Here is a 12,006-nt window from a genome sequence, read left to right on the forward strand (position 1 = left end):
TTGTGCTGATTTTCAGACTCCTAGCCAAGCCCCAAAGTTTTTATACTGATGTATACAGACTTCAGACTGCTTCTGTTTGTATAATGGGTCTTTTCATATGCGGGGGAGGGGGGATGTTCCTCAATCAGTCCCTTTCAGTGGGTATCCCAGGCTTATCTCATTAACATTGTTAAACTGAGAGCTTCTAATTAAGTTTTTAAAAGGTTTTACACTGGATTTTTATATCAGTATCTGTGCATATTATTCTTTATAGTAGTGTCTATTACATGCAGTTAAATTATAATTGGTGTATACTGTCCCTTTAACCCCTTAATGACCACAGCACTTTTCCATTTTCTGTCCGTTTGGGACCAAGGCTATTTTTACATTTTTGAGGTGTTTGTGTTTAGCTGTAATTTTCCTCTTACTCATTTACTGTACCCACACATATTATATACCGTTTTTCTCGCCATTAAATGGACTTTCTAAAGATACCATTATTTTCATCATATCTTATAATTTACTATAAAAAAAATTATAAAATATGAGGAAAAAATGGAAAAAAACACACTTTTTCTAACGTTGACCCCCAAAATCTGTTACACATCTACAACCACCAAAAAACACCCATGCTAAATAGTTTCTAAATTTTGTCCTGATTTTAGAAATACCCAATGTTTACATCTTCTTTGCTTTTTTGTAAACTATAGGGCCATAAATACAAGTAGCACTTCGCTATTTCCAAACCATTTCTTTTCAAAATTAGTGCTAGTTACATTAGAACACTGATATCTTTCAGGAATCTCTGAATATCCATTGACATGTATATATATTTTTTTAGAAGACATCCCAAAGTATTGATCTAGGCCCATTTTGGTATATTTCATGCCACCATTTCACCGCCAAATGCAATCAAATACAAAAAATCATTCACTTTTCACAAATTTTTTCACAAACTTTTGGTTTCTAACTTAAATTATTTACAAACAGCTTGTGCAATTATGGCATAAATGGTTGTAAATTCTTCTCTGGGATCCCCTTTGTTCAGAAATAGCAGACATATATGACTTTGGCGTTGCTTTTTGGTAATTAGAAGGCCGCTAAATGCCACTGCGCACCACACGTGTATTATGCTCAGCAGTGAAGGGGTTAATTAGGGAGCATGTAGGGAGCTTTTTGGGGTAGTTTTAGCTTTAGTGTAGTGTAGTAGACAACCCCAAGTATTGATCTAGGCCAATTTTGGTATATTTCATGCCACCATTTCACCGCCAAATGCGATCAAATTAAAAAAAACGTTAATTTTTTCTCAATTTTAGGTTTCTCACTGAAATTATTTACAAACAGCTTATGCAATTATGGCACAAATGGTTGTAAATGCTTCTCTGGGATCCCCTTTGTTCAGAAATAGCAGACATATATGGCTTTGGCATTGCTTTTTGGTAATTAGAAGGCCTCTAAATGCCGCTGCGCATCACACGTGTATTATGGCTAGCAGTGAAGGGGTTAATTATGTAGCTTGTAGGGAGCTTGCAGGGTTAATTTTAGCTTTAGTGTAGAGCTCAGCCTCCCACCTGAAACATCAGACCCCCTGATCCCTCCCAAACAGCTCTCTTCCCTCCCCCACCCCACAATTGTCCCCGCCATCTTAAGTACTGGCAGAAAGTCTGCCAGTACTAAAATAAAAGGTATTTGGCCCTTTTTAAAAAAAAAACAAAAAAAAAACATATTTACATATGCTGATGTGTAGGATCCCCCCTTAGACCCATCCCCCACCAAACAGCTCTCTAACCCTTCCCCTCTGCAATAATGGGCGCCATCTTGGGTACTGGCAGCTGTCTGCCAGTACCCAGTTTTGTAAAAAAATGTGCCTTTTTTTTCCAAAAATGCCCTTTTCTGTAGTGTAGCTTCCCCCCCCCCACCAAGACCAACCCCAACCCCTTCCAGGTCCCTTAGATTACATCTGTAATATTTAAATAGTATTTGTTTTTTTAACTTGTAACTTTTTTTTTTCTGTAGTGTAGCGGTTCCCACCCACTCCCGCCCCGTGCACGCGCCCGCCCACCACCCCCCGTTCACGTGGACGCTCCCGTGCGCGCCCCCGTAGGTGCCGCCCCCGATCCCGCCCCCTCCACTCCACACAGAGCATCGATGACCGCCCACCCGCCTCCCACGTAAGCTCCCACCCACCAACGATACCGGCCATCGATGTCCGGTGCAGAGAGGGCCACAGAGTGGCTCTCTCTGCATCGGATGGCCAAGGGGGGGTTATTGCAGGATGCCTCCATATCGAGGCATCACTGCAATAACCGGAAAGCAGCTGGAAGCGAGCAGGATCGCTTCCAGCTGCTTTCCAGACCAAGTACGTACGCCACACGTCCTCGGTCATTAACTGCATTTTTTTTGAGGACGTGTGGCGTGGTCGTTAAGGGGTTAAGGATGCATGCTCCTCTGGCGCATGCACAGGAAATTCTATCAGTGAAACAGCTAGAGACATTACTGAAAGCATTTTTGTCAATACAACTGTATTGCAAACATGATTCTATAACAAAAACTGCAATACACTCATTATACAGAGATGAGCAAACCTGTACTTAAAGGGATAGTAAACCCCAACATTTTCTTTAATGATTCAGATAGAACATACAATTTTAAACAACTTTCCAATTTAATTCTATTATCAAATTTTCTTCATTCTCTTGTTATGCATTGCTGAAGGGACAGCATTACACTACTGACAGGAAGCTGAAAACATCTAGTTAGCCAATCACAAGAGACAAATGTGTGCAGGCACCAATTAGCAGCAGCTCCCATTAGTGTATGATATGTGCATATTCATTTTTTAACAAGGGATACTAAGAGAACGAAGCACATTTGAAAATAAAAGTGAATTTAAAAGTGTCTTATAATGACTGCTCTATCTGAATCATGCAAGTTTAATTTTTGACTTTCCTATCCCTTTAAAGGGACATGAAACCTATTTTTTAATTTCATGATTTAGACAGAGAATGCAACTTTAAACAACTTTCCAGTTTAATTCTATTATCTAATTTGCACCATTTTCTTGATATCCTTTGTTTAAAAGCATATCTATTATCTAAATAGGCTCAGTAGCTGCTGATTGGTGGCTGCACACAGATGCCTTGTGTAATTGGCTCACTCATGTGCATTGCTATTTCTTCAACAAAGGATACTTAAAGAATGAAGCAAATTAGATAATAAAAGTAAATTGGAATGTTGTTTAAAATTGTATTCTCTATCTGAATCATGAAAGAAAAATGTTGAGTTTCATGTCCCTTTATGTGGTCAATCAACCGCTCAGCTAAAGTGAATATGTCAGGTATGTATGTCTGTTGGGAGGAGATGGAGACAAATCTACTTACCCCTGTAATTTATAACAATGCGTCAGGACATACTTGTGGGTCAAAACATCTGGTTGAGCAAATCAAAGGGTAAAAAACAGTGATAAGTGATCGCATGAACCTTACCAAACCTCTTAAAAATAAACTCATACACTGTTTAAAGCAGTGGTCTCAAAGTACAGGCCCTGGGGCCATATGCGACACCCAAGATACTTTCATGCGGCCCTCCCTTGTTTAAGGTAAACCATTAATTTGGGCTGTCAAAATTTTTTAGGGTTCTAAGAGGTGTAACTAATTGATGTTCTATATATATAGGCACTCAAAAGATAAATATAAAGACAAGAGTCCAGTGTAAACTCTCACCCTGCACTGCTTGGAAAAATTTAACTTTTGACGTTGTTATACAGTTCCAGAATGATCGCTTCACTTGGCACTCACAAGATAAATATAGACAACTGTGTATGTCTGTTGTGCGCTACAACTCCCACCATGCACTACTACTTGGGTAAACATCACTTCCCGTGAAGTGATCACTTCCCATGAGCGCAGGACACTTGGCCAGTGGCCCCCAGATACATTGAGTTTGATACCCCTGATTTAAAGGGACAAGAAACCCACATTTTTTCTTTCATTATTCAGATAGAGAATACAGTTTTAAACAACTTTCTAATTTACTTCTGTTATCTAATTTGCTTCATCTCTGTGCTGGTGATTTTTTGATCATCAGTTATAAGTACTGGTCTATAGATATACCGTGAGAGATACAATAAGGTGTGCTATTTGTATATATAGGTCTGCTGTTACTTAAAGCTCAGTCCAGTTGATTGGATTGTAGTTTAAATTAGCAGAAACAGCTATCTCACGTACAAAAATAAACATAAAGGAGCTATTTCCCATATATTGATTGCTGGTATAACAAGTCAGTGGAAATTCATTAAGGGGATGAGAATTGTATATGTGTAGTGTGCATTAGCATAATTATTTTGTTGTGCTGGACAATTCCTTTTGAAAACAAATCAGTGCTGAATTCTGTAGATGGTGCTACAGAAACGCTGCAATTGAAATTAATCTCTGCATCATTAACTCCGTCATTAAAGGACTGAGAACTACAGGTCTATTGTATTGTTTGTATAGACAAAGTGACTTACCTCTGGCGCAGACAGTGCCTTTCTCTGGACATAACTCCACCACCACAGGTGCGCGAGCACGTAGACCAGAAGCTCCACTCACCCCACCATTCGGTCACATCTTCATCCCACACCTCACTGCTGTCCTGACCAGACCAAAGAGCATCAGCAAACAGCACAGTAGGAACAGTTATGTGTGTGTGTGTGTGCATGTGCGTTTGTATGTGTTTGTGTGTATGTATGTGTGTGCATGTGCTTGTGTGTATGTATGTGTGTGCATGTGCTTGTGTGTATGTATGTGTGTGTGTGTGCATGTGCATTTGTATGTGTTTGTGTGTATGTATGTATGTGTGTGCATGTGCTTGTGTGTATGTATGTGTGTGCATGTGCTTGTGTGTATGTATGTGTGTGTGTGTGCATGTGCATTTGTATGTGTTTGTGTGTATGTATGTGCATGTGAGTTTGTATGTGTTTGTGTGTATGTATGTGCATGTGAGTTTGTATGTGTTTGTGTGTATGTATATGCATGTGAGTTTATATGTGTTTGTGTGTATGTATGTGTGTCTGTGCATGTGAGTTTGTATGTGTTTGTGTGTATGTATGTGTGTCTGTGCATGTGAGTTTGTATGTGTTTATGTCCAAGTATGTGCATGTGCGTTTGTATGTGTTTATGTCCAAGTATGTGCATGTGCGTTTTTATGTGTTTGTGTGTATGTATGTGCATGTGCGTATGTATGTGTGAGTGTATGTGTTTATGTGTGTATGTATGTGCATGTGCTATTGTATGTGTTTGTGTGTATGTATGTGTGTCTGTGCATGTGAGTTTGTATGTGTTTGTGTCCAAGTATGTGCATGTGCGTTTGTATGTGTTTATGTCCAAGTATGTGCATGTGCGTTTGTATGTGTTTATGTCCAAGTATGTGAATGTGCGTTTGTATGTGTTTGTGTGTATGTATGTGCATGTGCCTATGTATGTGTGTGTTTATATGTGTTTATGTGTAAGTATGTGTGTGTGCATGTGCGTTTGTATGTGTTTGTGTGTAGGTATGTGCATGTGCATTTGTATGTGTTTGTGTGTATGTATGTGTGTCTGTGCATGTGAGTTTGTATGTGTTTGTGTCCAAGTATGTGCATGTGCGTTTGTATGTGTTTATGTCCAAGTATGTGCATGTGTGTTTGTATGTGTTTATGTCCAAGTATGTACATGTGCGTCTGTATGTGTTTGTGTGTATGTATGTGCATGTGCGTATGTATGTGTGTGTGTGTTTGTATGTAAGTATGTGTGTGTGCATGTGCGTTTTTATGTGTTTGTGTGTATGTATGTGTGTCTGTGCATGTGAGTTTGTATGTGTTTGTGTCCAAGTATGTGCATGTGCGTTTTTATGTGTTTATGTCCAAGTATGTGCATGTGCGTTTGTATGTATGTATGTGCATGTGCGTTTGTATGTGTTTGTGTGTAAGTATGTGTGTGTGCATGTGCATTTGTATGTGTTTGTGTGTATGTATGTGCATGTGCATTTGTATGTATGTATGTGCGTCTGTGCATGTGAGTTTGTATTTGTTTGTGTGTATGTATGTGTGTCTGTGCATGTGAATTTGTATGTGTTTGTGTGTATGTATGTGTGTGTGTGTATGTGTGCATGTGCGTTTGTATGTGTTTGTGTGTATGTATGTGTGTGTGCATGTGCGTTTGTATGTATTTGTGTGTATGTATGTGTGCGTTTGTATGTGTTTATGTCCAAGTATGTGCATGTGAGTTTGTATGTGTTTGTGTGTAAGTATGAATGTGTGTCTGTGCATGTGCGTTTGTATGTGTTTGTGTGTAAGTATGTATGTGTGTCTGTGCATGTGCGTTTGTATGTGTTTGTGTGTAAGTATGTATGTGTGTCTGTGCATGTGAGTTTGTATGTGTTTGTGTGTATGTATGTGTGTGTGCATGTCAGTTTGTATGTGTTTATGTTCAAGTATGTGCATGTGAGTTTGTATGTGTTTGTGTGTATGTATGTGTGTCTGTGCATGTGAGTTTGTATGTGTTTATGTTCAAGTATGTGCATGTGAGTTTGTATGTATGTATGTGTGTGTGCATGTGAGTTTGTATGTGTTTATGTTCAAGTATGTGCATGTGAGTTTGTATGTGTTTGTGTGTAAGTATGGGTGTGTGCATGTGAGTTTGTATGTGTTTGTTTGTAAGTGTGTGTGTATGTGAGTTTGTATGTGTTTGTGTGTAAGTATGTATGTGTGTCTGTGCATGTGAGTTTTTATGTGTTTGTGTATATGTATGTGTGTGTGCATGTAAGTTTGTATGTGTTTATGTTCAAGTATGTGCATGTGAGTTTTTATGTGTTTGTGTGTATGTATGTGTGTCTGTGCATGTGAGTTTGTATGTGTTTGTGTCCAAGTATGTGCATGTGAGTTTGTATGTGTTTGTGTGTATGTGTGTCTGTGCATGTAAGTTTGTATGTGTTTGTTTGTGTGTATGTATGTGTGTGTGCATGTGAGTTTGTATGTGTTTATGTTCAAGTATATGCATGTGAGTTTGTATGTCTGTGTGTATGTATGTGTGTCTGTGCATGTGAGTTTGTATGTGTTTGTGTCCAAGTATGTGCATGTGAGTTTGTATGTGTTTGTGTGTATGTATGTGTGTCTGTGCATGTGAGTTTGTATGTGTTTGTGTGTATGTATGTGTGTCTGTGCATGTGAGTTTGTATGTGTTTGTGTGTAAGTATGCATGTGTGTCTGTGCATGTGAGTTTGTATGTGTTTGTGTCCAAGTATGTGCATGTGAGTTTTTATGTGTTTGTGTGTATGTATGTGTGTCTGTGCATGTGAGTTTGTATGTGTTTGTGTGTATGTATGTATGTGTGTCTGTGCATGTGAGTTTGTATGTGTTTGTGTCCAAGTATGTGCATGTGAGTTTGTATGTGTTTGTGTGTAAGTATGTATGTGTGTCTGTGCATGTGAGTTTGTTTGTGTTTGTGTCCAAGTATGTGCATGTGAGTTTGTATGTGTTTGTGCCTAAGTATGTATGTGTGTGTGTCTAAGTATATACGTGTGTCTGTGTGTGTATCTAAGTATGCACGTGTGTCTGTGTGTGTGTCTAAGTATGTACGTGTGACTAAGTATGTACGTGTGTCTGTGTGTGTGTAAGTATGTATGTGTGTCTAAGTATGTACGTGTGTCTGTGTGCTTGCATGTATGCTTGTTTGTAAGTATGCATGTGTATCTGTGTGCTTGCATGTATGTTTGTGTTTTTTGTCTAAGTATATATGTGTATCTGTGTGTTTGTGTGTAAGTATGTATGTGTGTCAGTGTGCTTGCATGTATGTGTGTGTTTGTGTGTATGTATGTGTGTCTGTGTGCTTGCTTGCATGTATGTGTGTGGTTGTGTGTAAGTATGTATGTGAGTCTGTGTGTGTGCTTGCTTGCTTGCATGTATGTGTGTGTGTTTGTGTGTAAGTATGTATGTGTGTCTGTGTGCCTGCATGTATGTGTGTGTTTGTGTCTAAATATGTACGTGTGTCTGTGTGCTTACATGTATGTTTGTGTATGTGTGGGTGTCTAAGTATGTATGTGTGTCTGTGTGCTTGCATGTATGTTTATGTATGTGTTTGTGTCTAAGTATGTACGTGTGTCTGTGTGCTTGCATGTATGTTTGTGTATGTGTTTGTGTCTAAGTATCTACATGTGTCTGTGTGCTTGCATGCATATTTTTGTCTAAGTATGTATGTGTGTCTGTGTGCTTGCGTGTATGTTTGTTTGTGTCTAAGTATATTTGTGTGACAGTGTGCTTGCATGTATGTTTGTGTCTAAATATGTATGTGTGACAGTGTGCTTGCATGTATGTCTGTGTCTAAGTATGTATGTGTGACAGTGTGCTTGCATGTATGTTTGTGTCTAAGTATTTACGTGTGTCTGTGTGCTTGCATGCACAGTATGTTTGTTTGTGTCTAAGTATGTATGCGTGTCTGTGTGCTTGAATGCACAGTATGTTTGTTTGTGTCTAAGTATGTATGTGTGTCTGTGTGCTTGCATGTACAGTATGTTTGTTTGTGTCTAAGTATGTATGCGTGTCTGTGTGCTTGCATGCACAGTATGTTTGTTTGTGTCTAAGTATGTATGTGTGTCTGTGTGCTTGCATGTACAGTATGTTTGTTTGTGTCTAAGTATGTATGTGTGTCTGTGTGCTTGCATGCACAATGTGTTTGTTTGTGTCGTATGTATGTGTGTCTGTGTGCTTACATGTATGTTTGTGTATGTGTGTGCATGTGTGTAGCTTGTCAAAAAGTGCTAATGCAAAGTATTGTATACAATAGAAGTTCTATAAAATATTATCAGTAATATACTAGAAAACATAAAAAACGCCTATTAATATGTAGAACAATTTTACGCCTGCTCAGAAAAAAAATTAATGTGCGAAAATAGCTTTATTAAACACCTATATATAAAAGCATATAGATATTAAGTCCTATATTACACAATTTGGGTAAAGGAGCATTCAATGACAATATTATGTATCATGCATATTAAAGAACACTATGCAAACATGTTTATATTTTTATGCATTGAAATAGGAATGCATTAAAGGGATATGAAACAAAAAAAATATATTTTGTGGTTTAGACAGAGCATAGAATTTTAAAAATGTTTCCAATTGTCTGCTATTATCAAATTTGCTTTGTTCCTGTGGTATTCTTTGTTGAAAACAGAACATTTTTGCAAAACGACTGATATATATTGCTCCAGGACATGTGCACACTCCTGAGCTTACATACCTGTTTTCAACAAAAGATACCAAGAGAACAAAGAACATTTGATAATAGAAGTAAATTAGAAAGTTGTTTAAAACTGCTGCTCTATCTGAATCATGAAAGAAAAAATTGGGTTTTCGTGTCTTTAATGCTATTTATTGTGATTTGGAAAATGACATAAAACGCATGTCTGTGTAATATGAGGCCATTGGGAGAAGCTGATAAAAACAACTACAGCAGCTTTGATGGACAGTGACAAACCCACAGACATAAAACAAAACAAAACAAAAAAAAGTGTTTTTTCTTAAAGGGACAGTAAACACCTTGAGATTTGTGTATAAAATGTTATGCATAATAAAACAAATTAGCACTATATTGTCATTATTTATTTTCCCAATTTTTATGTAATTTAGGTTGAAAAAATGAGCAACAGTATTGATTTATCAAGGCTAACCCTGCTACAGATCTCTCCCAAACTGGAGTTATCAGATAATGCCTCTGAAACAATGCACTTTATACTAACTTTGTGCCTTTAAAGCCCAGTTTGCCTCCACCAAAAAATAGGGTGGAATTTGGCTATTGAAAAATAATTGCAGTAGAATGGATGTTAATTTGTTTTAAAAATGTTGGCTGAAATGTTATTCTTTAGAGGCAAAACAGAAATATCTTGTAATTACAAGGTGCTTACTGTCCCTTTAAGGCATTATAGGCCTAGTGTGGTCACTCTCAGAGTAAAGTACCTCCCATAACGGGACAGTCTACTCCAGAATATTTATTGTTTTAAAAGATAGATAATCCCTTTATTACCCATTCCCTAGTTTTGCATAACCAACACTGTTATATTAATACAATTTTTACCTCTGTGATTACCTTGTACCTAAGCCTCTGCAGACTGCCCCCTTATTTTAGTTCTTTTGACAGACTTACATTTTAGCCAATCAGTGTTGACTCATAAATAACTCCACGAGGTAAGCACAATGTATATGGCACACATGAACTAGCAATGTCTAACTGTCAAAATGCACTGAGATAAGAGGCAGCCTTCAAGGGCTTAGAAATCAGTTTATGAGCCTACCTAGATTTAGCTTTAAACATAGAATACCAATAGAATAAAAGCAAATTTGATGATAAAAGTAACTTGAAAAGTTGTATAAAATTGCATGTCCTATCTGAATCATGAGTTTAATTTTGATTAGACTGTCCCTTTAACATCCATAAACTTACCAACTATGTGCAAAATTATGTAACATTATTTTTTATGTTTACCGTCCCTTTAAGGAATTAAACTTCCAATTTCGCCCTTTCGTCACCCTATCTACCTAACTAAACTTTTTGCATAACTTCTTAAACCAGATGGCAGCAACTTGAGTAACTATTCTAACCCCTACCAGCAGACGGTCAAGGCCCATTCAGTAACTACAAAAGAATACCCGTTGCTCTTGCTCAGGCCGGCATAACATGTCCTAGTCCAATAGGGCAGCCCTCAGCGACCGAGAAGTACAACAAGAACGAATAAGTTGAAAATAAATTAAAACTCGGACTTAGAGAACTAGCTCAATTAAACCTACTCTTGCCGAGACTGATTAACTGCTACCCTAAAGAAGTTGCAAAAGACTCAAAGCCGCCACCAAACCGCTTCAGACAGGGTGGTAAAAGCTCTGGAAGCCAGGATGCAGGGAAAAGATGCTAGGAACACTGCATCAAGGCTTTATAAAAGCTAAGCTAATGTCCCCCCCTTAAACAAAATAACACAAACACACAGAAGACTCCAAACTCCAAGCAAGTTATCCCTTAGTTTTGTCACAGACCCACTGTCATAATAAATGCTCAACATCCACAGATCAAATCATAACACACATTTGATAAAAGATAACAATCTCGGCCACCGATCTGCACATACTCAGACCACAAAAACAGGATGTCGCTGACTATGCCAACAAGAACAACAGCTCTTTTAGATGATAATTGAATTGCGCCAAATAAAAATTTAATACTGAATACATCATCATTATCATCAATTAAATGTAAAAATATGGAAAAAACATACCTACAATATATTGACAGTTGTGAAAATAATACAAATATCTATATAAATGTATAGGTATCAGTAAATGGCATTAGTAATATTTTTTTAATAAAAAAAACACTCTATCCTATTGCTACACACATGGACCCACAGTAAAAAGAATCACTCACGGAAATGGGTCAATTCTTCAAATTCAAGACCTATGTGTTTAACCCCTGCAAAGTAGTGCCCTTCTGCTCCTGAGACTACCTAGGTATGCATTTTAACAAAGGATTCCATGAGAACAAAGCACATTTGATAATAGAAGTAGACTGAAATTTTTTTTCAAAATTGCATGATCTATCTGAACCATGGAACAAATTTCAGGCCAGGCCATAGGATTGCCAGCTGCCCACTACAAACTACTGGACAATCAGCTACCCTAAGCCAAATGCCCATAATGGACTTTAGATGATACTCCATTGCCTGCATCCCCTGTCACTAATATACCTATATCAGACCTCAGATCAGACTAATAACCCAGAAACATATATGTGAGCCATATGCCCAGATCAGAAACAGCTAAGAAACCAGTGTGTATATCTGTCTGTGTGTGTGTATGTATGTGTGTGTATGTGTGTGTATTGTATGTTTGTGTGTATGTGTGTATCTGTGTGTGTGTACTGTATGTGTGTATATATGTGTGTACGTGTGTGTATGTGTATATGTGTGTGTATATGTGTATGTGTATTTGTGTGTGTATATGTGTATCTGTGTGTGTACTGTATG

The sequence above is a fragment of the Bombina bombina genome, chromosome 10, assembly GCF_027579735.1.
Source record: "Bombina bombina isolate aBomBom1 chromosome 10, aBomBom1.pri, whole genome shotgun sequence".
In the NCBI taxonomy this organism is placed as follows: Eukaryota; Metazoa; Chordata; class Amphibia; order Anura; family Bombinatoridae; genus Bombina; species Bombina bombina.